The sequence below is a fragment of the Prionailurus viverrinus genome, chromosome F1, assembly GCF_022837055.1.
Source record: "Prionailurus viverrinus isolate Anna chromosome F1, UM_Priviv_1.0, whole genome shotgun sequence".
Taxonomy (NCBI): domain Eukaryota; kingdom Metazoa; phylum Chordata; class Mammalia; order Carnivora; family Felidae; genus Prionailurus; species Prionailurus viverrinus.
This window is the reverse complement of record NC_062577.1, coordinates 34,273,712-34,300,282: the sequence shown is the minus strand read 5'-3', so window position 1 is coordinate 34,300,282 and position 26,571 is coordinate 34,273,712. Positions and strand designations below refer to the sequence as shown.

Sequence of the window (26,571 nt, the reverse complement as noted above, 5' to 3'; positions counted from 1 at the left end):
TTTCTACATCCCATATGTCCATGTTTGTCCCTCTTGCCTTAAAATAATGAGTACTAATGATATGTGGTATTGATCTAAGGCCTCCATTGTGTTAAACACTGTTGAAAGCAGCGTGCGTATGTATGCATGCATGCATATAACCCCCACTTACTGTAACAGCATGCCACAAGGTGCGTACTATTATTGCCACTGCTTTCCAAGGAGACTGAGGTGCATTGTGTTAAGTATCTTGAGAAAGGTCACTCGTAGCTAGTGAGTGGCAGTGCATGGCATGTCTGTGTGCAGTCTAACTCCAGAGCTTAAACACCTAGCCTCTTTTTTTTTTTTAATGTTTATTTATTTATTTTTGAGAGAGAGCATAAGCAGGGGAGGGGCAGAGAGAGAGAGAGAGAGAGACAGACACAGAATCTGAAGCAGCTCCAGGCTCTGAGCTGTCAGTGTAGGGCCCAATGCAGGGATTGAACCCATGAGCCATGAGATCATGACCTGACCTGAAGTCAGATGCTTAACTGACTGAACCACCTGGGTGCCCCCAAACACCTAGGCTCTTAACTACTATGCTGTGCTTCTCTAAAAATTCACTGAAGGTATAATTATATACTACCTAAAGTTTTAATATTCAGACAACGGTCCCCCAACTCTTTTATTGTTTTACTTTCTTAGTACTTCTTGTACAATAACCTAAACAGGAATCAATTGCTTACTTTCTGAGAGGAGAACGTGGTGTTAAAGTACACAAATATAAGGATATTTTTTATCTATATCTCATGGATTTCAGGCTCATTTTTTTTTCTTCTTGTCTTTTCTTCCTAATACAGTTTCTTATTTTTCTAAGTGTAATTCTGTTTGTTCTTCCAGTGACATACTTCTTCTCTTTCTGATTCCTCTATTAGTCTGTTTTCATCCATTGGCTGTCTGCTTTTGTCATTAGTTCTTCCAAGTTATGACATGAATACTCTCGAGAAGTTACCAGGATAAAGTAGCATCTGCTATTCTTCAAAACTCTGCAATGGCTCACATCCGTTGAGATTTCGACTGTCCTTTACGTTGCATTATGGAGTTGTCATGTGATAATCTCAACATTTGTGAGCTTTAGTGAGCTACTTTTTAGAGTGGTAGACTCTATTCTGAGACTGTGTTTTCTTTGATAGTATGCTATAAAACTCAGACATCCCGAAAATGTTGAAATTTCTATAATGTATATTTATACCAATTATGATTAAACAACCTATATCTGGCTTGTTTAAAAAAAGAAAAAAAAAGTGTGTTTCTTAAGTTCAAGGCAACTGGTTTGTTAATACTATCCATTTTCGTTTATTTTAAAAAGTTACCTTAGATTCATCGTAATTAGAAGGGGATTCTGCTGCATTTCAGTGACACACTTAATGAACTTAGCTAAACAAGAACATCTTGATCCCAAAAGCCACCAGAACAGACAACAAAATTTCCAAGAAATTGTTACTTTAAACATATGATCGACGTTCAAGAACTTTTTCCTTTTCTAATTTGTACTTCCTATAATAATACAGAGGTTAAAAAATAATGGCTCCCTGACATACATTTGGCTCATATGGTATTTATGAAATGTTCAATTATTTATCCCAATTTAAAAATGAGGTAATTTTTCAGGCACCTGAGTGGCTCAGTCGTTTAAGTGTCTGACTTTGGCTCAGGTCATGATCTGACAGTTCGTGAGTTCGAGCCCCGCATCAGGCTCTGTACTGACAGCTGAGAGCCTGGAGCCTCCTTTGGATTCTGTGTCTCCCTCTCTCTCTGCCCCTGCCCTGCTTTCTCTCTTTCTCTCTCTCTCTCAAAAATAATAAAATAATTTTAAAGATTAATTTTTCTTCATGAAAAATCTGACTTTTCTTGACAAAAATAAGAATATCTGTCAACCCTGAGTCTACATTCCACATGGCTGGAGCTAAATGACAGCTGCCTTCTGGAGAAGGCACATGGGCTCTGTCTTTTAGTACACACCCCTCCATTTTCTAAATCTCCTGTAGGCTCACTCCACTCATTTGCTTTACCTGCATATCTCTTGGAGGCATTTAACCTTGAAATACCGTTTTTCTGTCTGTAAAGAGGGAATATATTTGTGTAATGAATACATAACCGTACTTTGACTTTCTTCAGATTTTAAGGAAAATTTTAGATTTTTTTGGCTTTATGCTACATTGTTTGGCACAGATATTTGATTCATTCTATTATTACCTTTCAGTGGAATTAATCAGACTTATGTTGGATTTTGGCTCTCGTCAAGCAAATTCATGAAATTTACTCTAGGAATTGATATGAGAGCCAATAATCATATGTGCATTATATGTGTTCATTGAATGGAGAGAATGAAAAATTCAGTAAAAAGCTGAAAAAGCTACTTTTATACAGTACACATTAAGAATAGAACATATGATTTTTGCCTTCAGGAGCTTTATTTAAAGGAAGAGATGCCTGAGAACAAACAAGGTTGATGGGGAGTGGGAGGGAGGGGAGAGTGGATGATGGATATTGAGGAGGGCAGCTGTTGGGATGAGCACTGGGTGTTGTATGCAAACCAATTTGACAATAAATTTCATATTTAAAAAAAATTAAAAAAATAAAGGAAGAGATGCAAATAAGATAGTTAAGTAGTAGTATAAAGCAGTGTATTTCAGAATAACTGGTTCAAATGAGATGTGTTGCGTGGAAGATGGGATGTCTGTGTGGTTGCAGTGTTTTGGGAAGGCCTCAGAGCCTGGGTCCAGGCTAATACATAGAATTTGGAAAGATGGAGAAAAGAGAACATAGGATTTCAAGAAATGGATATAGTGTAAATGAGTAAATGTTTGGATTTGGAAATTAACTTTATATGAAAGACAGGAGGTCCAGAATGAGTAGAAAATTTGTACTTGAGTATGGTGCAAAATTCCCTAGGTTAGGTAGGATGTAATTGGGTATGAAGTGCAGAATTTTGCTACACTGACTAGTCTTAATATATGGACTTATTTATTGTGTTAAAGTTGGGATATTTTACTTGGGGACGAAAATACATAAAGACCTGGGTTTTAGTGTAAGCAGTGGGGAGTCACTGAACATTTTTCTGTGAAGAGAGACATAATAAAGCACTCTTTTAAGAAGATGAATTTAGTGGCCACATGTTGAGAAGGCCGGAGTGGCAGGAAGACTGATTAGGTGTTAAGAGTGGATATGGAAGAAGAGGATGGGTGAAAGCTACATTTGAAAGCAAGAACTAACATGATAGGAAGTTGATTAGCTAAAGAGAATTGAAGAAGGTACATTAGGCTGGTTCTGAGATTTTGAAAAAGCTTCAGTGCCTGGATTCTGTTAATAGAACAAGAGGGATAGCATGCAGTTTCAGGAGTTGGTGTAATTGAGTCATTGGAAAAATTGGGCATGAGATACAGAATTTTACTTTATTGATGCTTCTGAGCACCTATGTTTTATATATGGCATTATACAATATGTTCTAAGTCCAGTGTTTGAAACAGTATTTGAAACTTGAAAAAGTCTGAAAATTTTAAGAAGTCTTGGGAAAAAAATAATTTCTTGACAGAAAGCTTGGGGCAGTGATTCTCAGCCCCTGCCGTACATTAGAATCACCTGAGGAATTTTAAAAATTTGCAGACATCCAGGATAGTCTGGGATGTGGCCAAAGGGGTCATTTTTTTTTTTTTGATGGGGAGTTGATATCCCTTAGGTATTGAGCAGAAAGGATTAAGAATCACTCTATATTTATATAGAGGAAATAATTTGTGATGAATGGAAAACACAGTTTCAGTAACAATTTTTGAAGTTTTGTTTTCAATTATGAATGGGAATGATCAACTTTTCCCCAAACTTTTCAACAAGAGAGAAAAGATTTAAGTTCTCTTATGAGAGATTTAGTTGGATATTAGGAAGAACTTTCAAACATTAGGTTTATTGGACCCTTCGGGAGGGGAACTAGGAGATTTGGAGTAGTTCCTGTGTATGTGCAGAATATATAGAGATAGATAACTTTTAGTGAACGTAGAGGGGCCTGACATTCAGAGACAGGAGTCGGGGCCTCTTGAGACCACTCTAGCCTACTCTATAATATGTGGTATTTTTCATCTGTCATAAATAGCTGCATCTTCTGTATACATTTATCTGTAATCTCATGTGACAATTACCCTTGTGAAATTGCTTGCTCCTATAGTCCATTTAGAAACCAACTCGGGGTGCCTGGGTGGCTCAGTTGGTTGGGTGACCGACTTCGGCTCTGGTCATGATCTTGCAGTTTGTGGGTTCGAGCCCCGCGTCAGGGTCTGTGCTGACGGCTCAGAGCCCGCAGTCTACTTCGGATTCTACCTCTCTCTACCCCTCCCCTGCTCATGCTCTGTGTCTCTCTGTCTCTCAATAATAAATAAACATTAAAAAAAAAAAGAAACCAACCCAATAGGTTCCCAAACTAGATTACTGTTTTCTATTCAAAATACATAACAAAGGCTTTTTAATTGTATGTTTTAAGAAAAATGGGTGAAAATTACTCTAGGACTTAATTATTTGCAAGCAAGTTCTGGCTAATAGCTTTCTTCCCCTTCCAGGAAATGTCTCTTGTTGCCAGTGTCAGTGTTACATTTACCGATCATAATACTGACTTCAGAGGTTAATGATATATGCCCATTATTAAGGAAATTCAAGAAAATTCTGGATACCATGAGAGAAGACTTTAGAAATAAAATACCATCATTCAGTTACAAACAGGAAGAAATGTCTATTCACATCTCTACTTTCATTTGTTCTTTTATGTATAGCAACATAGACCTAAAATTTATCTCTTGTAATTGAGAACTGAAATGCAGTATCTAGGTTATGCCCATTTTGTTCATCATTATGTTTTTGTTAACAATTTTGTTAATTTTTACTGTGGGCATTTTATTTTTATTAAAAAAAAATTTTAATGTTTATTCATTTTTGAAAGACAGAGAGCACAAGCAGGGGTGGGGTGGAGAGAGAGGGGGAAACAGAATCTGAAACACGCTCCGGGCTTTGAGCTGTCAACACAGAGCCTGACACGGAGCTCAAACTCACAGACCGCGAGATCATGACCTGAGCCGAAGTTGGACACTCAACCGACTGAGCCACCTAGGCACCGTTTACTGTGGGCATTTTAAAGGTGTTACCTGGAAGTTCTTAGATCCTTAGGCTTCTTTAGCTTCAGGGTACAGATGGCATCACATTAATATTTAGACTCAAATGTTGACTGCTGGATAACCCTTAACTAGAGTACCTTCTAGATCTCTGTCCCATTTTGAAGTATTCATTCTTTTTTAATATTTCTGTAGATCCCCCAGAATTGTGTCACAGGTATTGAGGAATTGCTTGCCTACCTCACATGCTATGCTTCATGCCTTTGCTCTTAATGCCCCACTGTAGTGATGCAGGAATTTCTCTAGACCTTCTTTTAGTGCTCCACCTGGGATGATGCAGGTGACACTGATGGATGCTGACTGTGTCAGCCTGGCCTGCACATTTCATTATTGTTGCTTTTGGCCTCAGGACTGCCATTCATGATGATGCAGGCAGTCATAGCTCTTTAGACTTTAAATGTCACTTGATTCATCACAGTGTGGATTGCAGGTCTGCAAGGTGGGTAAGGAGGTGGCTCCTCATCATCTATGTTAAAGGAAATCTGCAAAACTAGAGCACATTCAGTTTTTACAAAATACTGTTTTTTCCTTCCCAGAATGCCCACATGACATCAAGGTCACTGAATCATGTCAGTTGGGATCTTTTGGGAGACTTTCCCTTTGACTCTTAGGCCCTATTACCAGGAATGGGGGATCATTTTGTAAGTTTAATTTTATCTGCTTCCTTCCCTTCTATTTTCAAATTGTCCATGTATGTCTGAATCCAATCCCAATATTATGTATGATCTCTAAGTTATTTTACCAGGAGGTTCATTTTGTATTTTATCTGTGTTCTTGCAATAGCCTTATAACTAGCTTCATTACTTTGTCATCTTTCAGTTTATACTCAGCACAGCAGCCAGGTGATCCTGATAAAATACATCAGGGCATTTTATTTCTTCAGTCAAACTCTTGTGTGGTTGGTTCTCTTTCCTAGAATAAAAGCCAAGTTCCTTTTTATGAGTTACAAAGGCCTTGTGTTCTGCCAGCTACCCCTGTCTTTCTGACCTCTTCTTGTGTACTTGTTTTTATTTAGCACTGTGTTTTGGAGATTAAAAAAATTTTTTTTTAACATTTATTCATTTTTGAGAGAGCAAGAAAGAGAGAGCGTGTGCGTGCGAGTGGGGGAGGAGCAGAGAGAGAGGGGGACACAGAATCTGAAGTAGGCTCCAGGCTCTGAGCTGTCAGCACAGAGCCCAGTGCAGGGCTTGAACCCGTGAACCACAAGATCATGACCTGAGCCGAAGTTGGACACTTAACCCACTGAGCCACCTAGGTGACCGAGATTTTCTTTTTCCTCCTTCTTTTTTTTTTTTTTTTGTATGAACAAATAACAGTTTTTTCTCAAGGCTTTATTAGTGTTTTCAAGGCTGTATAGTATTTCATAGAATAATTATGATATAACCATTTCCATACTAATGAGCATATATGTTATTTCCAAGAATTTGTTAGTTGCACAAAGTGCTTCAGTAAATATTGTTGTATGTAGAGATATGTCAGGGTACATGAAACATCATGTCTTGCATTGTGTATATATATATATATTTTGAGAATAATCCTTTCTTCCCAATACTATAGTCTTTAGATGTTCCTTTAGCAAGACAATTTTTGATTAATCTGTTTTGTATTTCTAAAAATATCTTTATTTTCACAATTCCTATGTATACAGTTCTTAGAAGACTACTTTTTCAAAAGTTTCAAATATATTATTCCACTGTCTTCTGGATTCCATTGCTGCTAATGAGAAGTCTGCTGTCAGTATAATTTTTGATAGATTGATTTTTGGAGTTATCTCTTTTTCTCTAGGATTCTTTTATAGATATTTATATCATTTTGTATTCTGTAACTTCATTATAATGCCTCTAGATGTTTCTTTCTTGAGATCTTAAGTTTGTTGCAGTTTCTAATTCTGAAGATTTATGTCTTTCACTGCTTTAGGAAAATTTAGTGATTATTTCTTCTGATACTGTGTCCATCCTTGCCTTGTTTTGTACACCTCTGTTTCTTAGGTCTGGTTTTTTAGAACTCTGAGTAGACTTATCATTCTAGTCTTCAATTTTCTGTATCTCTTTTATATTTCTCACTTTGGTCTCTCTGTGCCTCATTCTGTTTAATGTCTTTTGTGTTTGATTAAGTTCACTATATCTCTTTTCATTTGTATATAATCTGTTTATTCTATCTATTGAGCTTTTATTTAAATAGATTACTTATTTTATTTCTTAAAGTTCTAGTTGTTTTCAAAATTTGCCTTTTTAAAAAAGTTTTTTATTTATTTTGAGAGATAGAGAGTAAGTGGGGAAGGGGCAGAGAGAGAGGGAGACAGAATCCCAAGCAGGCTCTACAGAGCCCAAGCAGAGCCCGATGTGGGGCTCAGACTCACAAACTGTGAGACCATGACCTGAGCTGAAATCAAGAGTCAGATGCTTAACCGACTGAGCCACCCAGCCACCCCAAAATTTGCATTTTTTTTGAAAAAAAAAAAAAGATCTTTCATTGCTTGCTCACGTATTAAATATTTATTCTATAATCCTTTTAAACATTCTTATTATATATGCTGTTTCAGATAATTTTAATATCTTAAGTCTTTGAGGGAGACAGGGGACTTAATTCTGTTGTTTGCTCCTGATGCCTTATAGATTTTCTATAGTACTGAATTGCAAACTCATCTTTGGCAAGACCTGGGTTCACTTTCTCTTCTTGAGGGAAGATCTGCTTGCCTGAGTATCTCTCTGGTATCATAGAATTCATTTTTAGGCTCTGGAGATAAAAAGATAAACATGATAAGGAGTTATAGTAAACCCCATAGTGAATTTATTTGTTTGAGTGTTAAATTTCTTCTCTATTTAGTTTGATCCTACCTTGAAAATTATTTTGTAAAAAAAGTAGATGACATGGTTTAATGTGGTTCTTTGATATTCTGTTTTGTAAATTTTATTTTTCATTTTCAAATTATTTTAAAAATGTTTTTAGTAGTTATTCTTAATATAGCTCACACTGATTTTCATTTTAGCAAGTTTTGAGTCATTTTTATAGCTAGTGTAGTCATTATCTTTGGCTTTTTTCCAAAGGATTCAAATTGTGTCTGTTATATCCATGAGTGCCAGGAATCGACTATCTATCAAGCAAGAGAAGCTTTGACCTGGTTTGCACTTCCGTTTATAATTATTTTTTGGTGTAATATACAAATTATTTTAAATGTGATAAATACAGTGAAACTGATTTATGAAGGTCAATTAATTTTACACTTCTGAGGTTTCATGTAAATGCTATATTTCTTAAAAATATATTTTAGTTTGAAGAGTTAAATATGAGTACTGGAAACAGTCTCAAATGCTCGTCTGAGAGCTAACAAAATATGGTCTCTTGTCTGCTTTCCTCTTTAAGGGAATCATAATGAAAGCTATTGCTTTGGGATATGATTAACATCTCAGCTGTCTATAAGGTATTTGAGATTTTGTATGAAAGATTATCTTTCTATAATCAACCTATTAACTCTCCTCCTACCCCATGTTCTTATAAAAACTTTCGTGTTGGCTTTAAATGATCGGTATCTGAAAAACGTCAAAACATTGATTCTCAGTTTTAAGTTCCTTGTCATAGATTAATCAAGATTGAACATCTGTGGTACAGCATTTCTTTCCCTTTTTGTTGTTGATTTTTTTTTTTTTTTAACTCTCATGAAGGGCCCTTGGGACAGATGGCCCCTCACTGTTGATGGTTCGATTACTATGATCACCCACAGCTTCAGAGGAGTGCGAAGAAAAGAAATTGCTTTCTTTGTCAAGGTGTTTTCAATTCAATTCTCACCCATTAGCCCTGTTTGGTTAAGTTTGGAATTACTCTATCAGGTGATTGATGAGGGTTTTCATTTTATTATAATAGATTTTATTTAAACGAAATGGAAGTAGCAAAATGATATATCTAACCTGCCATGGATTATATTTTCTTAAGGTTCTTTAAAGCTCCATTTTCATTATTTTAGCTAGAATTTGCTTATGTATGAATAATTAGAGCTTCATTGTTTGCAGTTGTGATGCTAATTTTAGATCATTCTGGGAAGAAACATTTGGAAAGGCTATAATTGTCAATTAAATGGCTTCTATGAGTTTCAAAAGCACCGAAATAATTTTACAGGAGGAATTGCATGATTATCCAGATAATTCTTCAGAGTGATGATAAACACAGTGGGATCATTAGATTAGATGTATTTTTGCACCACTGCTTATATAAATTTTTAAGAGGGTGCACATACAAATTTCCTAAACTGGGTACTTTTAAATGTGTACATTATGTAAGGCCACGGAAAGAAGTGTGATCTATGCTATTTTTATAACTGGTTATAAAATAAAACATATTCAAATAATTTCACTTCCTTGGGTTTTTTATATATGTAAATCAAACTCAAATGATTTCAGTGAAGAATGATTTTAGTTCTAGAATAAGAGTGTATTGATTTGGATCTATTAGTAATGTCCTTTTCTAAGTTTCTTCACACACATTTCTAAGTATTGTTCAGAGGAAATCAGTAAGGTTTAGGACATTACTTTACAAAAAAAGTATTTAGTTTGCTGATAATATCTTCCTATAGATAGTAAGGAAATTTTCTTTCTTTTTAAAAAATTTTTAATGTTTATTTTTGAGAGAGAGCAAGCATGCATGAGAAGGGGAGGGGTAGAAAGAGAGGGAGATACAGAATCCAAAGCAGGCTCCAGGCTCTGAGCTGTTAGTACAGATCCCAACGTGGGGCTGGAACCCAAGAACCCACGAACCATGAGATCACAACCTGAGCTGAAGTCAGATGCTTAACCGACTAAGCCACCCAGGCGCCCCAGTAAGGACATTTTCTAAACTTGTGAATATGCCTTAAACTGATGTCCATTCAATGAACAATCAAATTAAAGATCAACAAAGTAGAAAAAATTCGGCTTATTTATAGTGTGCTTTTATATGCAGCAGCATATTTTAGAAAGGATGTCATATTAGAAACAAGGATATCTGGATTCTAGTCTTGGCTTCAATATACTAGCTTCAGACATGGGATACAATAGAACTTCCTGAGTATAGAGTGATAAAAAAGAATCATTAGGGTCCTCTCCCATTCGGAAAACTCTATCATTCTATTCATACACAATGAACCTTTTTTTTTTGGAAACTCCAAAAGGGGAGGAAAAAACAAAACAGAGACCTTAAATTAGTTTTTGCATTCACAGATACTGGCATTCATTCTTTCTGTTATTCAAGTTGGAACTAATTGCTTAAATTCTATGAAAGAAAGTATTGTAAGAAAGCACAACAAAAAGTATTTTCTCACAGATATCTTAGATAATAAGGTACAAAAAGACATATATCTTATTTAGATATGGACTACCAGTGTTTATGTGTGTGGCATGTAGTGATAAAAGGAATAATTCATCTTCATGTGAATATAACCATAGCTCCCCATCATTGTTCCATAAATCATGGTTCCAATGTCATAAAGCACTTAACTTTGAAATGAAATGATTTTCATTGTTCTATAGAAGTAGAATTATAGGATTAGTAATTATCAGCACAGGAATTGTTTTTTAGACAAAATTGTTTTTTTAAGATTTAGTAACACTTTTCTTGCAAATATTACCTCTTGCTATAACTGTTATGGTTGATATTTCTTCCTAGCCCTCTGAAGATATACCTTTTGCCAAACAAAATATATATGTAATAAAGGAAATTCTGAATTATTCATTGGCGTATTTTAAAGAATATTTCCAGTCAAGAAATATTAAATTCTTTAAAAAAATTTTTTTAATGCATATTTATTTTTAGAGAGGTAGGGTACACTCATATGAGTGGGGGCAGGACAGAGAGAGAGGGAGAGAGGGAATCCTAAGCAGGCTCCATGTTGTCAGCACAGAGCCCAGTGTGGGGCTTGCTCTCATGAACCATGAGATCCTGACCTGAGCCAATATCAGGAGTCACTGATGTCAAAAGTCAAGAGTTGGATGCTTAACGAGCTAAGCCAACAGGCATCACTCCCTATATTCTTTAACATATGATACATAATGCTATACATGGTCTATGCTATTCTTTTTTTTTCAATATATGAAATTTATTGTCAAACTGGTTTCCATACAACACCCAGTGCTCATCCCAAAAGGTACCCTCCTCAATGCCCATCACCCACCCTCTCCTCCCTCCCACCCCCCATCAACCCTCAGTTTGTGCTCAGTTTTTAAGAATCTCTTATGCTTTGGCTCTCTCCCACTCTAACCTCTTTTTTCTTTTCCTTCCCCTCCCCCCATGGGTTTCTGTTAAGTTTCTCAGGATCCACATAAGAGTGAACACATATGGTATCTGTCTTTCTCTGTATGGCTTATTTCACTTAGCATCACACTCTCCAGTTACATCCATGTTGCTACAAAGGGCCATATTTCATTCTTTCTCATTGCCACATAGTACTCCATTGTGTATATAAACCACAATTTCTTTATCCATTCATCAGTTGATGGACATTTAGGCTCTTTCCATAATTTGGCTATTGTTGAGAGTGCTGCTATAAACATTGGGGTACAAGTGCCCCTATGCATCAGTACTCCTGTATCCCTTGGGATTTCCTAGCAGTGCTATTGCTGGGTCATAGGGTAGATCTATTTTTAATTTTTTGAGGAACCTCCACACTGTTTTCCAGAGTGGCTGCACCAATTTTATGCTATTAGTTCTTAAGGTCAGTAGCATTGGTATCACTAGGGAACTTGTGAGAAATGCATTTTCTCAGACACAACTTTGACTATTGATTTAGAAGTTCTGGAAATGGGACCCAGAGAGCTATGTCTTAACAAGCTGTCTACACATTTTGTGTTGCATGCTAACGTTTGAGAACTACTGAAGTAGACCTTTAAGAAGTTGCTAAAATTCTGTTAATCATCTGTATGTTAACTTTAAAATAATTTGTAAAAATACCTTACTATGTATATTTTATTAAGATTAAATGTAGCCTGAATTTGACATTTTTCAGCAATGAATTTGTTTTTACATTAAAAAAATTTTTTTTTAACATTTATTTATTTTTGAGACAGCACGAATGGGGGAGGTTCAGAGAGAGAGGGAGACACAGAATCTGAAACAGGCTCCAGGCTCTGAGCTGTCAGCACAGAGCCTGACGTGGGGCTCGAACTCACGGACCGCGAGATCATGACCTGAGCTAAAGTTGGACGCTTAACCGACTGAGCCACCCAGGCGCCCCTGTTTTTACTTTTACTGTTGCTAGTAGTCTTAAAGTTTATAAAGTTATGCAATCTATGATTACTGGTTTGTTTTTTTTTTTTTTTTGTGGTCGATCAGTAGAGGTGATAAGATATCTAAGAAAGTGAGATCTTTACACTGGAGTGTGTGCCAAGGAAAAATGGCAGGATATTGGTTTTCTGGATCTATGGCTTTACCAAGGTCATCCGTGGCCCTCAATGAGACAATGAGTTGCTTTTTAAAATACTTTTATTATGGTCAGACTAGATATAACATTACAGTAATTGAATTTGCAAACTATTTTGGTAGAGGTAGTGAAAATTAAATTTTTAGGGGTGTGACATCAGCACAAGATGGCACAATCAGGGACCCCAGACTCCATTCCCCAATAATGATTAACAATTAGATAGCTGTCACAAAACAAAAACAGTTCTCTGAGAGACCTGGAGTCCACTTAAGAAATTAGCAACACAGTGTAACAGAAAACTTGAGAATAGCTACACTGGAGACAGAAAAACAGCTTTATTATGCCTGCATCACCTCATTCCCAAGCTGACATTGCTCAGTGCCAAGAGGGAACTTTCCATCTAGAAAGAGTTTCCATTCCAAGGAGGGGGATAGTGGGTGAATTTCTCCACTTTTGGGGCACCACATTAAGGTCCTGGTTCAGTTTTACTCCATGCAAAGACTAGCAAAGCTGGTATATATAGTGATGGCTAGGAATGAGAGAGAAAAGCATGCTATCAATAGTAGTCACACAGTGGGAATAACTGTGTTTCCCAGTTGACCTGCTCTGTGAATTTTATTGGTTTTCACCCCACAGATATTTGTGTTCACTGATGCCAGCTGCCTGAGTTCTTTCTGCTCCTCCCACCCACCCAGCCTGTTTTGAGCCTAGGAACTACACTGGCAGCAGCCCAGGCCTCTACAGCTATATGGATGCAAGACACCATCCTAGACACCTCCATGGGTGACCCCCACAACTGTGCAAACACTCAGGGTTAGGTTTTCCAGCTGTGTACTTGCATAGTACCAGTCTGACACCTATCACCAGTCTCCTCTGCTATGTGCATGCCTGGGGGAGGACTGTGTGGCCACAGGAGAGCCAGGGCCCCACAGATGCTTGTATGCCTGGATTATGTCACTGGCCTGCATCATTGTGCTCAACTGGAGCTAGCCCTTCCAGCTGTGCCCCTGGCTGGATCCCCATCGTTAGCCTCCACTGCCATGCACTCATGGTGAGACACATGAGCAGCCACTAGTAGTTCAAGATAATACATGCTGAGAGCACATCTCTAGCACTGGCTATTACTGCTGCTTGTTCTAGTCCCTAGCCAGTGGACCTGGAGGCACTGTTGAGGACCCTCACAGTCCTTGTAGCCTCAGTGGATGCCCTGCAGTATTTGCCAGGGATTGTGTGGTTGGAAATGCTGTGGACCTCAATGGCCTGAGCTGAATGGGCCACCACACAGCCCCAGACTTGATGCCACTACACATCTCTGCACTTGGTGCCTGACACCACTAGCTATGGAGTCACAGCACACTCCATTATGCCCCAACTTGCAGGTGAAAGTCAAATGTGTAGACACCTATGTAAGGCTACAGAGATCATGAAGAATCAGTGAAATATGACTCCATCAAAGGAGTACAGTGAATCTTCAGTAACTAGCCCCAAAGAAATGGAAATCTGGGTATTTCTTGATAAAGAATTGATAATAATTGTTTTAATGATGCTTAAGTGCTATAAGAGAACACAGATAAACAATTTAAATATATCAGGAAAACAGTATAAGAACAAATGTGAAGTGCAACAAATATAGAAAACCTTAAAAAAAATTTAATGTTTATTTTTGAGAGAGAGAGCATGAGCAGGGGAGGGGCAGAGAGAGAGGGAGACACAGAATCTGAAACAGGCTCCAGGATCTGCACTGTCAGCACAGAGCCCGATGCGGGGTTTGAACTCACGGATGTGAGATCATGACCTGGGCCAAAGTCGGACACTTAACCGACTGAGCCACCCAGGCACCCCAAAGAGAGAATTTTAAGAAGCAGCAAGAGAAAAATATTTCTCATGAAGGGTAGGAGCAGATTTTTCAACAGAGACCTTGCAGACCAGGAGAGAGTAGAATGGTCTATTCAGAATGCTGAAAGAAAAAGACTGCCAACCAACAATACTTTATCCAGCAAAGTTGTCCTTCAGAAATGAAGGTTGGAATAAAGACTTTTTGAAAGAAATACAAGCTGAGGTAGTTCATCAACACTATAGCTGCCTTACAAAAAATGTTGAAAGAACTTATTCAAGTTGAAATGAAAGGACATGAACCGTGAAAACATGAAAAAAAATGACCCACTTGGTAAAGGCAATTATGTTGCCAACTTCAGAATGCTTTAATACTATAATAGGTGGTATGTTAACGAGTTTACTCCAGTATCAAGGTTGGAGGACAGGGGCACCTGGGTGGCTCTGTTGGTTAAATGTCCAACTTTGGCTCAGTCCATGCATGATCTCACGGTTCGTGAATTCAAGCCCTGCATTGGGCTCTCTGCTGTTAGCACAGAGCCCGTTCTGGATCCTCTGTCTCCCTCTTTCCACCCCTCCCCCACTCACATGCATGTACATACACTCTCCCTTTCAAAAGTAACAGTTAAAAAAACAGGTTGAAGGACATAAGTATTACAAATAGCTATAGCTATGATAATTTGTTAATGGATGTGCAATATGAAAAAGATGTCAAGTATGACATCAAAAACATAAAATGTGTTTATGTCGGGAACTAAAGGGAGGAGTTTTTGAGTGTGATTGTAAAGTTTTCCAAGTAGGCCTCAGTGAGCAGAAAACAAAATCTATAGTAGATACAAGATAAAGAGAGGAAAGATACCACTATGGAAAGTCACAAAGACAGAAGAAAGGAAGAAAGGAACTACCAAACAGCCAGAAAACAATTAACAAGATGATAATAGTATGTCCTTACCTATAAATAATTTCTTTAAATATAAGTGGACTAAATTGTTCAATCAAAGGCATACAGTGGCTGAGGAGTAAGAAAACAACACCCAGCTATATGCTTTAAGAGACTAACTTAAGGCTCAAAGAGAAGTGATGGAAAAAAGTGAGCAGAGATAACTATTTGCATTACACAAAATAGACTAAGTCAAAAGTTGTAACAAGAGACAAAGTCCTGATATGATGACAAAGGGGTCAGTTTGTGAAGATTGTACAATTGTAAATACATATGCATCCTACATCAGAATACCTAAAGATATCAAGGAAATACCAACAGATCTGAAGGGAGTAATAGATACCAGTGTGATAGTAGAGGACTTTAATACCCTGCTTTCAACAATGGATAAATCATCCAGGCAGAAAATCAATAAGGAAACATTGACTTGAACCATACTTTAGATCAAATGGCTTTAGCAGACCTATACGGAATGCGCTGTCCAATAACAGGAGAACACACATTCTTCTCAAGAACACAGGGAAACTGTCTCTAGGATAGACTATATATTAGTTCACAAAATAAGTCTCAGTGAATTTATTTATTTATTTATTCAATATATGAAATTTATTGTCAAATTGGTTTCCACACAACACCCAGTGCTCATCCCAAAAGGTGCCCTCCTCAATACCCATCACCCACCCTCCCCTCCCTCCCACCCCCCATCAACCCTCAGTTCTCAGTTTTTAAGAGTTTCTTATGCTTTGGCTCTCTCCCACTCTAACCTCTTTTTTTTTTTTTCCTTCCCCTCCCCCATGGGTTTCTGTTAAGTTCCTCAGGATCCACATAAGAGTGAACACATATGGTATCTGTCTTTCTCTGTATGGCTTATTTCACTTAGCATCACACTCTCCAGTTCCATCCACGTTGCTACAAAGGGCCATATTTCGTTCTCTCTCATTGCCATGTAGTACTCCATTGTGTATATAAACCACAATTTCTTTATCCATTCATCAGTTGATGGACATTTAGGCTCTTTCCATAATTTGGCTATTGTTGAGAGTGCTGCTATAAACATTGGGGTACAAGTGCCCCTATGCATCAGTACTTCTGTATCTCTTGGGTAAAATCCTAGCAGTGTAACTGCTGGGTCATAGGGTAGGTCTATTTTTAATTTTTTGAGGAACCTCCACACTGTTTTCCAGAGCAGCTGCACCAGTTTGCATTCCCACCAAAAGTGCAAGGGAGTTCCCGTTTTTCCACAACCTTGCCAGCATCTATAGTCTTCTGATTTATTCATTTTAGCCACTCTGGCTAAAATGAGGTGGTATCTGAGTGTGGTTTTGATGTGTATTTCCTTGATGAGGAGCGATGTTGAGCATCTTTTCATGTGCCTGTTGGCCATCTGGATGTCTTCTTTAGAGAAGTGTCTATTCATGTTTTCTGCCCATTTCTTCACTGGATTATTTGTTTTTCGGGTGTGGAGTTTGGTGAGCTCTTTATAGATTTTGGATACTAGCCCTTTGTTCGATATTTCATTTGCAAATATCTTTTCCCATTCCATTGGTTGCCTTTTAGTTTTGTTGTTTCCTTTGCTGTGCAAGTCTCAGTGAACTTAAAAGGATTGAATTATTTTTTTCCAACCATAATGGTATCAAACTAGAAACAAATAACAAGAGGAAAAGTGGAAAATTAAAAAAATATGTGGAAAGTATTAACATACTGCTGAGCCATTAATGCATTAAAGATTACATCAAAAGAGATGTAAAAATATACTAAAACAAAAATGGAAGCATAACATAACAAAACTCATGGCATGGAGTAAGAGCAGTACAAAGGGGAAGTTTATAGCAATAAATGCCTACATTAGAGAAAAACAAATAAGCAACTTTACACCTCAAAGAACTAGAAAAAGAACAAATGAAGCTAAAAATTAGCAGAAGGTAGGAGACAAAGATTAGAGCAGATATAAATGGAGAATAGAGAAGTAATAGAAAAGATCTTCAAAACTAAGAGTTGTATTTTTTAAATAACCTTTTTAAATATTTATTTTTGAGAGAGAGAGAGCAAGGGAGGGGCAGAGACAGAGAGGGAGACACAGAATCTGAAACGGGCTCTAGGCTCTGAGTTGTCAGCATAGAGCCTGATGCAGGGCTCTAACTCACAAACCCTGAGATCATGACTGAGCCACCCAGGCATCCCTAAGAATTGTTTTTTTTTAAGTTAAATAAAATTCACAAAACTTTAGTTGGATTTACCAAGTAAAAAAGGAAGGACTCAAATAAATAAAATTATAAATGAAAAAGGAGATATTACAAGTGATACCATAGAAATACAAAATATCATAAAAATAAAAGACTGCCATGAACAACTGTATGTCAACAATTAGACAACCTAAAAAAATGGATACATTCAGACATTCAAACACATGACCTACCATGTCTGAATCAGGAAGAATTAGAAAATCTGAACAGACCAATGATGAATAAGGAGATTTAATCATTAGTTAAAAACTTCCCATTAAAGAAAAGCCTAAGACCAGATGGCTTTGTGGGTGAATTTGCCAAACATTTAAGAAGAATAAATGCCAGTTCTTATTATTCTCTTCCAAAAAATTGAAAAGGAGAGAACATTCCCAAACTCATTTTATAAGGCCAGTATTACACTGACACCAAAAGCAAGATAAGGATAATAAAAGAAAAGAAAATTATAGGCCAATATTCCTGATGAATATAGATGCAAAAACTTTCAATGAAATGGTAGCAAACCCAAATCAGTGGCACATTAAAAGGATCATTTACCAGGACTTCCCCTCTACTTGCTAGATGGTGTGCTGCCTAATTTATGAATCACTTAATAAAGCCAGTTAGATCTTGAAACAAACAAACAAAAAGATAAAAAACCAGGAGCAAATGAGATTTATTTCTGGGATTCAAAGATGGTTCAACATGTGAAAATCCATAAATGTGATATACCACATTAATAGAAGGAAAGATAAAAGTCGTATCATCTCAACAGATCAGGAAAAGTGTTTGATAAGTTTGATCTTTCATGATTAAAACTCTCAACAAATTAGGGGCACCTGGGTGGCTCAGTCGGTTGAGCATCTGACTTTTGGTTTCGGCTCGGGTCATGATCTCACAGTTTGTGGGTTTGAATCCCACATCCGGCTCCATGCTGACAGTATGGGGCCTGCTTGGGATTCTCTCTCTCCCTCTTTCTCTGTGCCTCCCCCACTCACTCTCTCTGTCTCTCTCTCAAAAATAAACTTAAATTTTTTTTTTAAATTAAAAAAGCAAACCTCTCAACAAATTAGATATAGAAAGAACATACCACAACATAATAAAGTATACTTGTGACAGCCCTACAGCTAACATTATACTTAGTGGTAAAAGGTGGAAACTTACCCTCTGAGATCACGAACAAGACAAGGAGGCCCACTCTTACCACTCTTACTTAACATAGTACTAGAAGTCTTAGCTAGAGCAGTTAGACAAGAAAAGAAATACAAGGCATCCAAATGGGAAAGAAAGAAGCAAATTTTTTGCTGATGACATGATCTTGATATAGGAAATCCTAAAGACTCCACCAAAAAATTTTTAGAGCTCATAAACAAATTTAGAAACATTTCAGGATGCAGAATCAGCATACAAAAATAAGTTGCATTCCTCTACACTAACAGTGAACTATCTGAAAAATAACACAGTCCATTTATACAAGTATCAAAGACAGTAAAATACTTAGAAATGAGTGTAATCAAGTGAAAGATAAAAACACTGAAAACTATAAGACACTGAAGAAAGAAATTGAAGACACAAATAAATGGAAAGATATTTCATGATCATAGATTGTAAAAATTAATATTGTTAACATTTTGTTCATATTAACCAAATCCATCTATAGAGTCATAGATGATTTTTATTTTGTATATAAATACAATATTTATCAGAATCCTGATGGAATTTTTTTCATAGAACTTGAAGAACAATCCTAAAATTTATAGGGAACCACAAAAGTCCCCAAATATCAAAAAACCAAAACCAAAAACAAAAAAAATATTGAGAAAGAACAAAACTAGAGGCATCACACTTCCAAATTTCAAATTGTGTTACAAACTATAATAATAAAAACAGTATGGTACTGGCATAAAAACAGACATGTGGACCAATGGAACAGAATACAGAGCCCTGAAATAAATCCATATGTACTTGGTCAACAAATACTTCACAAGGGAGCCAAGAGCACTCAGTGTGGAAAGGATAGTCTCTTTAAATAAATGGTTGGGAAAACTGGATATCCACATACAAATGGAAGAAGTTGGATCTCTGTTTTACATCAGTCACAAAAACTTGAATGGATTTTGAGGACTTAAACATGAGATCTGAACCCATTAATCTCCTAGAAGAGGGGTGGCTAAGTGGCTCAGTTCATTAAGCATCCAACTCTTGGCTTCAGCTCAAGTCATGAACTTAGTTTCATGAGGTTGAGCCCCACATTGGGCTCTGCACTGATAGTACAGAGACTGCTTGGGATTCTCTCTCTCTGTCTCTTTCTCTGCCCCTTCCCTGTTTGCATGTGCTCTTTCTCAAAATAAATAAACATTTAAAAAAAAAACTCCTAGAAGAAAATATAGATGATAAGTTCCTTGACATCAATCTTATCAATGATATTTTGGATATGACACCAGAAGCACAAGCCACAAAAGCAGAAATCATTAAATGAGACTACATCAAACTAAAAAGCTTCTGTATATCAAAAGAAACAATCAAGAAGATGAAAAGGCAACCTACAGAATGGGAGAAAATTATTTGCAAACTATGTATATATGTGTGTGTTTAGATTCCACATATGAGTGAGATCATACAGTTTTTGGCTTATATATCTGGTAAGGGGTTAATATCCAAAATATAAATGGAACACAGAACTCGTACAGTAACAAAACCCAAATAATTTCATTTAAAAAATAGGCAGAGGAGGGGCACCTGGGTGGCTCAGTCGGTTGAGTGTCTGACTCTTGATTTCAGCTCAGGTCATGATCTCCCAGTTGTGGGATCAAGCCCTGCTTAAGATTCTCTCTCCTCTCTCTCTCTCTCTTCCTCTGCTTCTCTTCTCAGCTCATGTTCTCTCTCTCTTTCTCAAAAAATTTATATATACACACACACATACATACATACATACACACACACATACACACACACACACACACACACACACACACCACTTCTGGGTATGTATCTGAAGAAGATGAAATCACTATCTTGAAGAGATACTTGTACTCCCATGTTCATTGCAACATTATTCCCAACAGTCAAGATATGAAAACAACCTAAATGTCCATCAATGGATGGATGGTTAAAGAAAATGTGATGTATATGTATGTGTATGTGTGAGGTGAAATATTATATATACCTGCATGTATATAATGAAATATATTCAGCCCTAAATAAAAAGAACATCTTGCCATTTGCAGCAATATAGATTGATCTTGAGGGTGTTATTCTAAGTGAAATAAGTCAGAGAAAGACATATACTCTATGATCTCACTCATATGGGACTCTAAAAACATGGAACTCAAAGAAAGAGAGAGTAGAATGGTGGTTGCCAGGAGCTGAGGGAGAGATGTTGGTCAAAGGGTACAAACTTATAATAACTTACAATAACATGAATAAGTTCCAGGGATCTAATGTATAGCATAAGGGCTATAGTTAACAATACCATATTGTATTATTGAAAATTGCTCTGAGGCTAGAACTTTAATGTTCTCACTATAACAACAACAAAAACAATAAATTAGTAATTATTCAAGCATGTGTGTTATGTTAATTAGCCTTATAAAACATTTCACGTAAGTGTTTATTGAATCAAATTGCACACCTTAATGTTATATGTCAATTATCAATAAAGCTGGAGAAAGTAGTTTTCACTGTCTTTACCTAATTCCATGCCTTTCAGTCTTTTTTTTTTTTACACAATAGCATATGTAGAAAATGATACTTACATGATAAACTTGGGAGGGAAGGAGTAGGAGATAGGAGAGGAGGGAAATTGATTTTATCTTTTTCAATACCTGCCTCTGATCAGAGACTGAAAGCATTTTTATTCATTAGTGTAAGACCAGAAGTTCAGCCACCTGATTTCATAATTACAAATGCCCCACGTATTGATTTTACCTTATTTTTCAGTCCAATTTTCTTCAGATATATGTAGCAGATTTTTTTTTACTGAAAGTATACTGTTTTAAAATGCATTAGCGTGACTTGGTATAACATTTAGTAATAATGGACTTTACAGAAAAAAGAAAACCTCACTTCCCTTTTTATTGGCTTTAAATCAGCAATTCGTATCTATAACTACTCTTCTGTTTAAATTTTCTTTCCATCACTCATGACTGACAGAAACCTCAACCCTGACTGAATCTACCAATTATCTCCTCTGCCTAAACTGTTGGATGATGATGGGGAAATAGCACATTGTTGCCATTAAACACTAGGTTGGATGCCTACCAAATTGAGTGCTCAACTATGCCTGAAACAGTTATTTCACACTTCCTCCTTAAACCGCCAACAACTTCTCTCTTAAGCAGAGAGCTTTGCTCCTACTTTACAGAAAATAATTGGCAATTTTTACACAAAACTTTTGCTTTTGCACCACAGATTCTAAAATCTCGTGTTCATATCTTCTCTTTTCTTACAATAATGGAAAACATTTCCAGCTTCCCTCCAAGACTCATCTCACTATCATGATCAGGATCCCGTTCTTCCTGCCTTCTCAGAGATATCATCTCTTTTCTTTTTGGCTCTCTGCTGGCTCATTAATTCCTATTATCATTTAAACATGTTCAAGTCTGCACCATTCTAAAAGAAAACAACGAGACAAATCTATCTAGCTTCATCTCGCTCTCCTCCTACTGTTACTTTCATCTTCCTTGTACAGTCTTTGTTAAATAACTTGTCTCCATACACTGTCTTCCTTATTCATACTCACTGCATAATCTTCCTGAATCTGCCTTCTCCTTCCTATCCTTCCATTGAATCTCATTTTATTATGGCTTTATGCTTTACATATAGTTACCATTTTTTAGTTGTCACCTTGCTTACTGTTTTGCCACATTTGTTTGAGAATTTTTTAGATATAACTTCTTCCCTTGATTTTCATAACAGCACACACTCTTGCTGTATTCTTTATTTATGTCTAGTTGCTACTTCTGATTTTGGTTTATGTCATCATCTGCTTTAATGGCTTTCCATGATACCCAGCATACATTGTAAACTCTGTAGTCTGGCCCTAACCTCTCCAGCTTCATCCCTTGACATTCTCTTCCTTCCACTCTGCATTCTAGATAGTTAACTTGTTTTTTGTTCCAGTTTCTAGAGTGCATTGTTCTTTCTCTTAACTTCCAAGACTTCCTGCATATTGTTTCTCCAGTCTGAAATGTTGTCCCCTGCCCACTTTGGAACCCAAATCATCCTTTACTTGCTTGACATTGATTTACATGTACTTTCCTTCCTAAGTAGCTTAGTGACTCTAAATTAGATTAGATTTCCATATGTTGTCCTGTAGTATCCTGTCCTTTTAGTATAATACTCATTAAATTTTATTGCATTATATATATTAGATGCTTTATTTTCTATAAGTTGTAGAGACCTGATTTTGTTTAGTTCACCATTATATCTTTATCAGTGGAAGAATAAAATTACATATTTTCTTTAATGAGTCTTGCTCATTTACATTCAAGAGACATCACCATTTCTTCATTAAGGATTTTTTTTTCAATTATTAAGCCAGTGAATTTTCAAGTTCAGTCCAAATGTTTCTACAGGATACCTTGTTTAAAACAATAGTTTGCACAAAAACTGGAGAGTTCCAGGTGTGCTATAGGACTTTGGAGGGCAGGGACTTTTCCTCTTTCTTTAGCACTGCATAGATTTTTGAATGGAATAAATTGAACTTAAACGGGACAGAGAAATGTATTGATTCTAGAAATTACTTAAAATCACTGCTCTTTACATCTCAACTAAGAAGGTTCTAGTCTCTCACATTGACTAGCCTTATAACTATGACTCCTTGTTTTGGCCTCAGTTTCCTCATTTATAAAATTCTGATTCTGCAAGGTAGGTTAGTCAAACACTGAAAGCTATACTCCATCAAGTTACTCACTAATATTATATATTCTACCTTTCAAAAGTATTTGGTCTCTGAACTGTGATTTTATAAATACATATTTTTAAAGATACTCATCTCTGAATGCCACAAAAGTATGTAAATGCTATTCATTTATGCAAATTAAAAAGTTTTCTTTGCATGTTTTAATTTCATAGTTTTATTACCCTGGTATTTTAAATTATTTTAGTTATTGTTTTCAGTTCGGGACCAGAAAATGTAAAAGACCTGATTAAAAAGGAAAAAAAAATTTGCTGAATTTATCTCACCTTACATTAAAAAAACAAAATTGTTATTTAGTGTTTATTTAGTTTTGAAGAGAGACAGAATGTAAGCAGGGGAGGGGCAGAGAGAGAGAGAGAGGAAGACAGAATCCGAAGCAGGCTCCAAGCTCTGAGCTGTTGGTACAGAGTCCAACACAGGGCTCGAACCTACAAACTGTAAGATCATGACTTGAGTCAAAGTCAGATGCTTAACTGACTGAGCCACCCAGGTGCCCCTTACCCTACATTTAAAAAAAGCCTTAGTCATGAATTTGGAATATTTGTGATGGTTTTGCACAAATAATATTTTAAATACTCTTATTCCAAATTTACAGATTTCATACAAATGTTATATTTTCCTTACTACAGTGTAAAATCTCTTATTAAAATAAAATGTTGGGGCACATGGGTAGTTCAGTTGGTTAAGTGTCTGACTCTTGATTCTGGTTCAGGTCATGATCTCATGGTCCGTGAGTTCAATCCCCATGTCCGGCTTTGGGCATGAGCAGAGTCTGCTTGGTGTTCTCTTTCCTCCCTTTCTCTTTGCCCTTCCCCTGCTCTCTCACACACACACACACACACACACACACACACACACACTCTCTCTCTCTCTCTCTCTCTCTCTCTCTCTCTCAAAAATAAATAAATAAATAAATAAATTAAAAGATTAACTACATTTATGTACAAATCAAGTATTCTTCCTTTCATATTTATTTGTTTTCTAGATTGTAGGTAGCAAAGGTTGTTTTCACGTTAAGGTACAGAGTCTCCCTTGAATTGCTGGCAGACGTGGGTAAGGAGAACAGCACAGTGTATATCGGTTTTCGCCAGCAGTGGTGATTTCTGCCAGCAGTTCTCATCCTTTCACCCATAAAATAAGCATAAAATTGACCTAACATTGCCAGATCGGATCTGGTATCTGGAAAGTAATCCTCAGGGAATAAAAAATTTCAGTCTTTGTGCATAAATTTAAGATAGGTTATAATAGTTTTTATCAGAGCCATTTTTTTTCTTCCTTTGCAGTACTCGTGAAAAGTTGTCACAGAGATGTGTCAGATATGGCATAAATCTAACGACACAGGCAGTATCTAAGTTAATCCATTTCAAAATATGGATTTATGTTACAATAAATTTTTGAGTGCTGATGTGTAAATTTCATTTAATGAAAAGAGGATATTTTCAAATGAATAAACAAGTAGATGCTGTTTTCATGAATTCACTTGTTCATTCTCTCTGTGAAAGAACAGATGATACAGAAAGAAAGCAGTATAATGGGGGATGAGAAAAAGGGAGTTAGTAAAATATACTTGGGTAAATGCTGTGAATAGGGGCAAACCATTATCTGTACAAGATAAATGTTCTAGTTTTAAGACATAAATGTAAAAAATTTATCAAACACATTTTCATAAATGACAGCTATAAAATTGAGATTGTTCAAAGGGATATTGTAAATACTCACATTGAAACTCCTTAACTCTGTTAATTATAAGAAAGAACTATTTTACATTTCTGTATAATTGATTTGCTTATATGGCCATTAGTGTATTACATTTATCAAAGTAATAACTTTATATTTCATGAAGATTCCATCATATAACTTTCATTTTATGAGATTCAAATCCTAGTAACTACCATTTTGGTAAAACTAACTCACATGTATATATTTTCCAATGTAACACTCACACATAAGTATTTTCCAACATAATCTTCCATGTCTTGAGTATTTGTAGGTGTCCTATAATGCATGTCACGTTCATTTTAGAAATGTATACACTTTGTTTTACATGAAGGCATGATCATTTAATATTACCTTTGTGAATTTATAATGCATTATTTTTATATAAGATGATTAAATCTTGATGATTTTAAATGATTTCTTATTTATATTGACTTATGTAGAAACCTTTTATTCTTTAGTAAGTAAAAGGTTAATTATAGAAAGTATGCTTTCTTTTTAATTTAAAACAATTGAAAAAAATTCTTTTGAACTTAGTAAGTAATACAGCAAGAAGAGGTAGCTCATGCTAAAAATATTGCTAGGTAATTATTGAGTTTTAGAGTTAAAATCTTGAAATTATATATTCTATAATATATAGAAATATAATATATAGAAATTCTATATAATATAGAAATTTGGACTATATTTTTATAAAAGCAACATGAAATAGTGGAAAATATGGAATAGAACTGTAATTTTTTACTCTGAGAGCATAAAGTGATATCTTTGGTCTACTGAGTCTTTTTGCTTGGAGTGAAGTTCAAATCCTGTTGGTGGTACCTGTTATTTACATTATCTTGAGCTTTCAAAGGCTTTTTCAGAAGTAATATTATCCATTGTACACTGTCCTTGGAAAGCACATCTATAGGTATTCAGAAGTTTGGTTTTTTTTTTGACAGAATTAAAAAGCACATGACCAAAATGTTTATTAGTGCTAATTAAAAGGGCTTATTTTTAATATACTAAGTAGAAAAGAAATATTGAGAGAAACAATGAAAATGAAAAGCCAGTGGGAATATTTATCAAATAACATTGGTTTTTATATATGAATAGGTATATAAAATATATTGGAAAAACTTCTCTAAAAGCCCTGCAGATATCAATTATATTTTAAGTAAGCTTGATACCTACCAATTTATATCTATTATTTTAAAAAAGGCTTTATAGAGTTGCAAATATGGAATCTTAAAAGTGAATTTTGATATAAAGCATGCATTAATAGGTGTTCTTAAATATTTAGGATTTTAAATGGAAATTTAAGGTGATATATCTTGGTCTAATTTCTAAGAACTATAATATATTTGATTATATATTTAACACATTTATATTTTTCTTTTCAAATT

The 26,571-nt window shown here is 35.9% G+C and overlaps 1 protein-coding gene across 3 annotated transcripts in view; it reads left to right on the top strand.

Moving 5' to 3' along the window:
• DENND1B (DENN domain containing 1B) overlaps positions 1 to 26,571 on the top strand; it is a 255,847-nt gene that overhangs the window by 43,460 nt on the left and 185,816 nt on the right. The gene's annotated exons all lie outside the window — the stretch shown is intronic.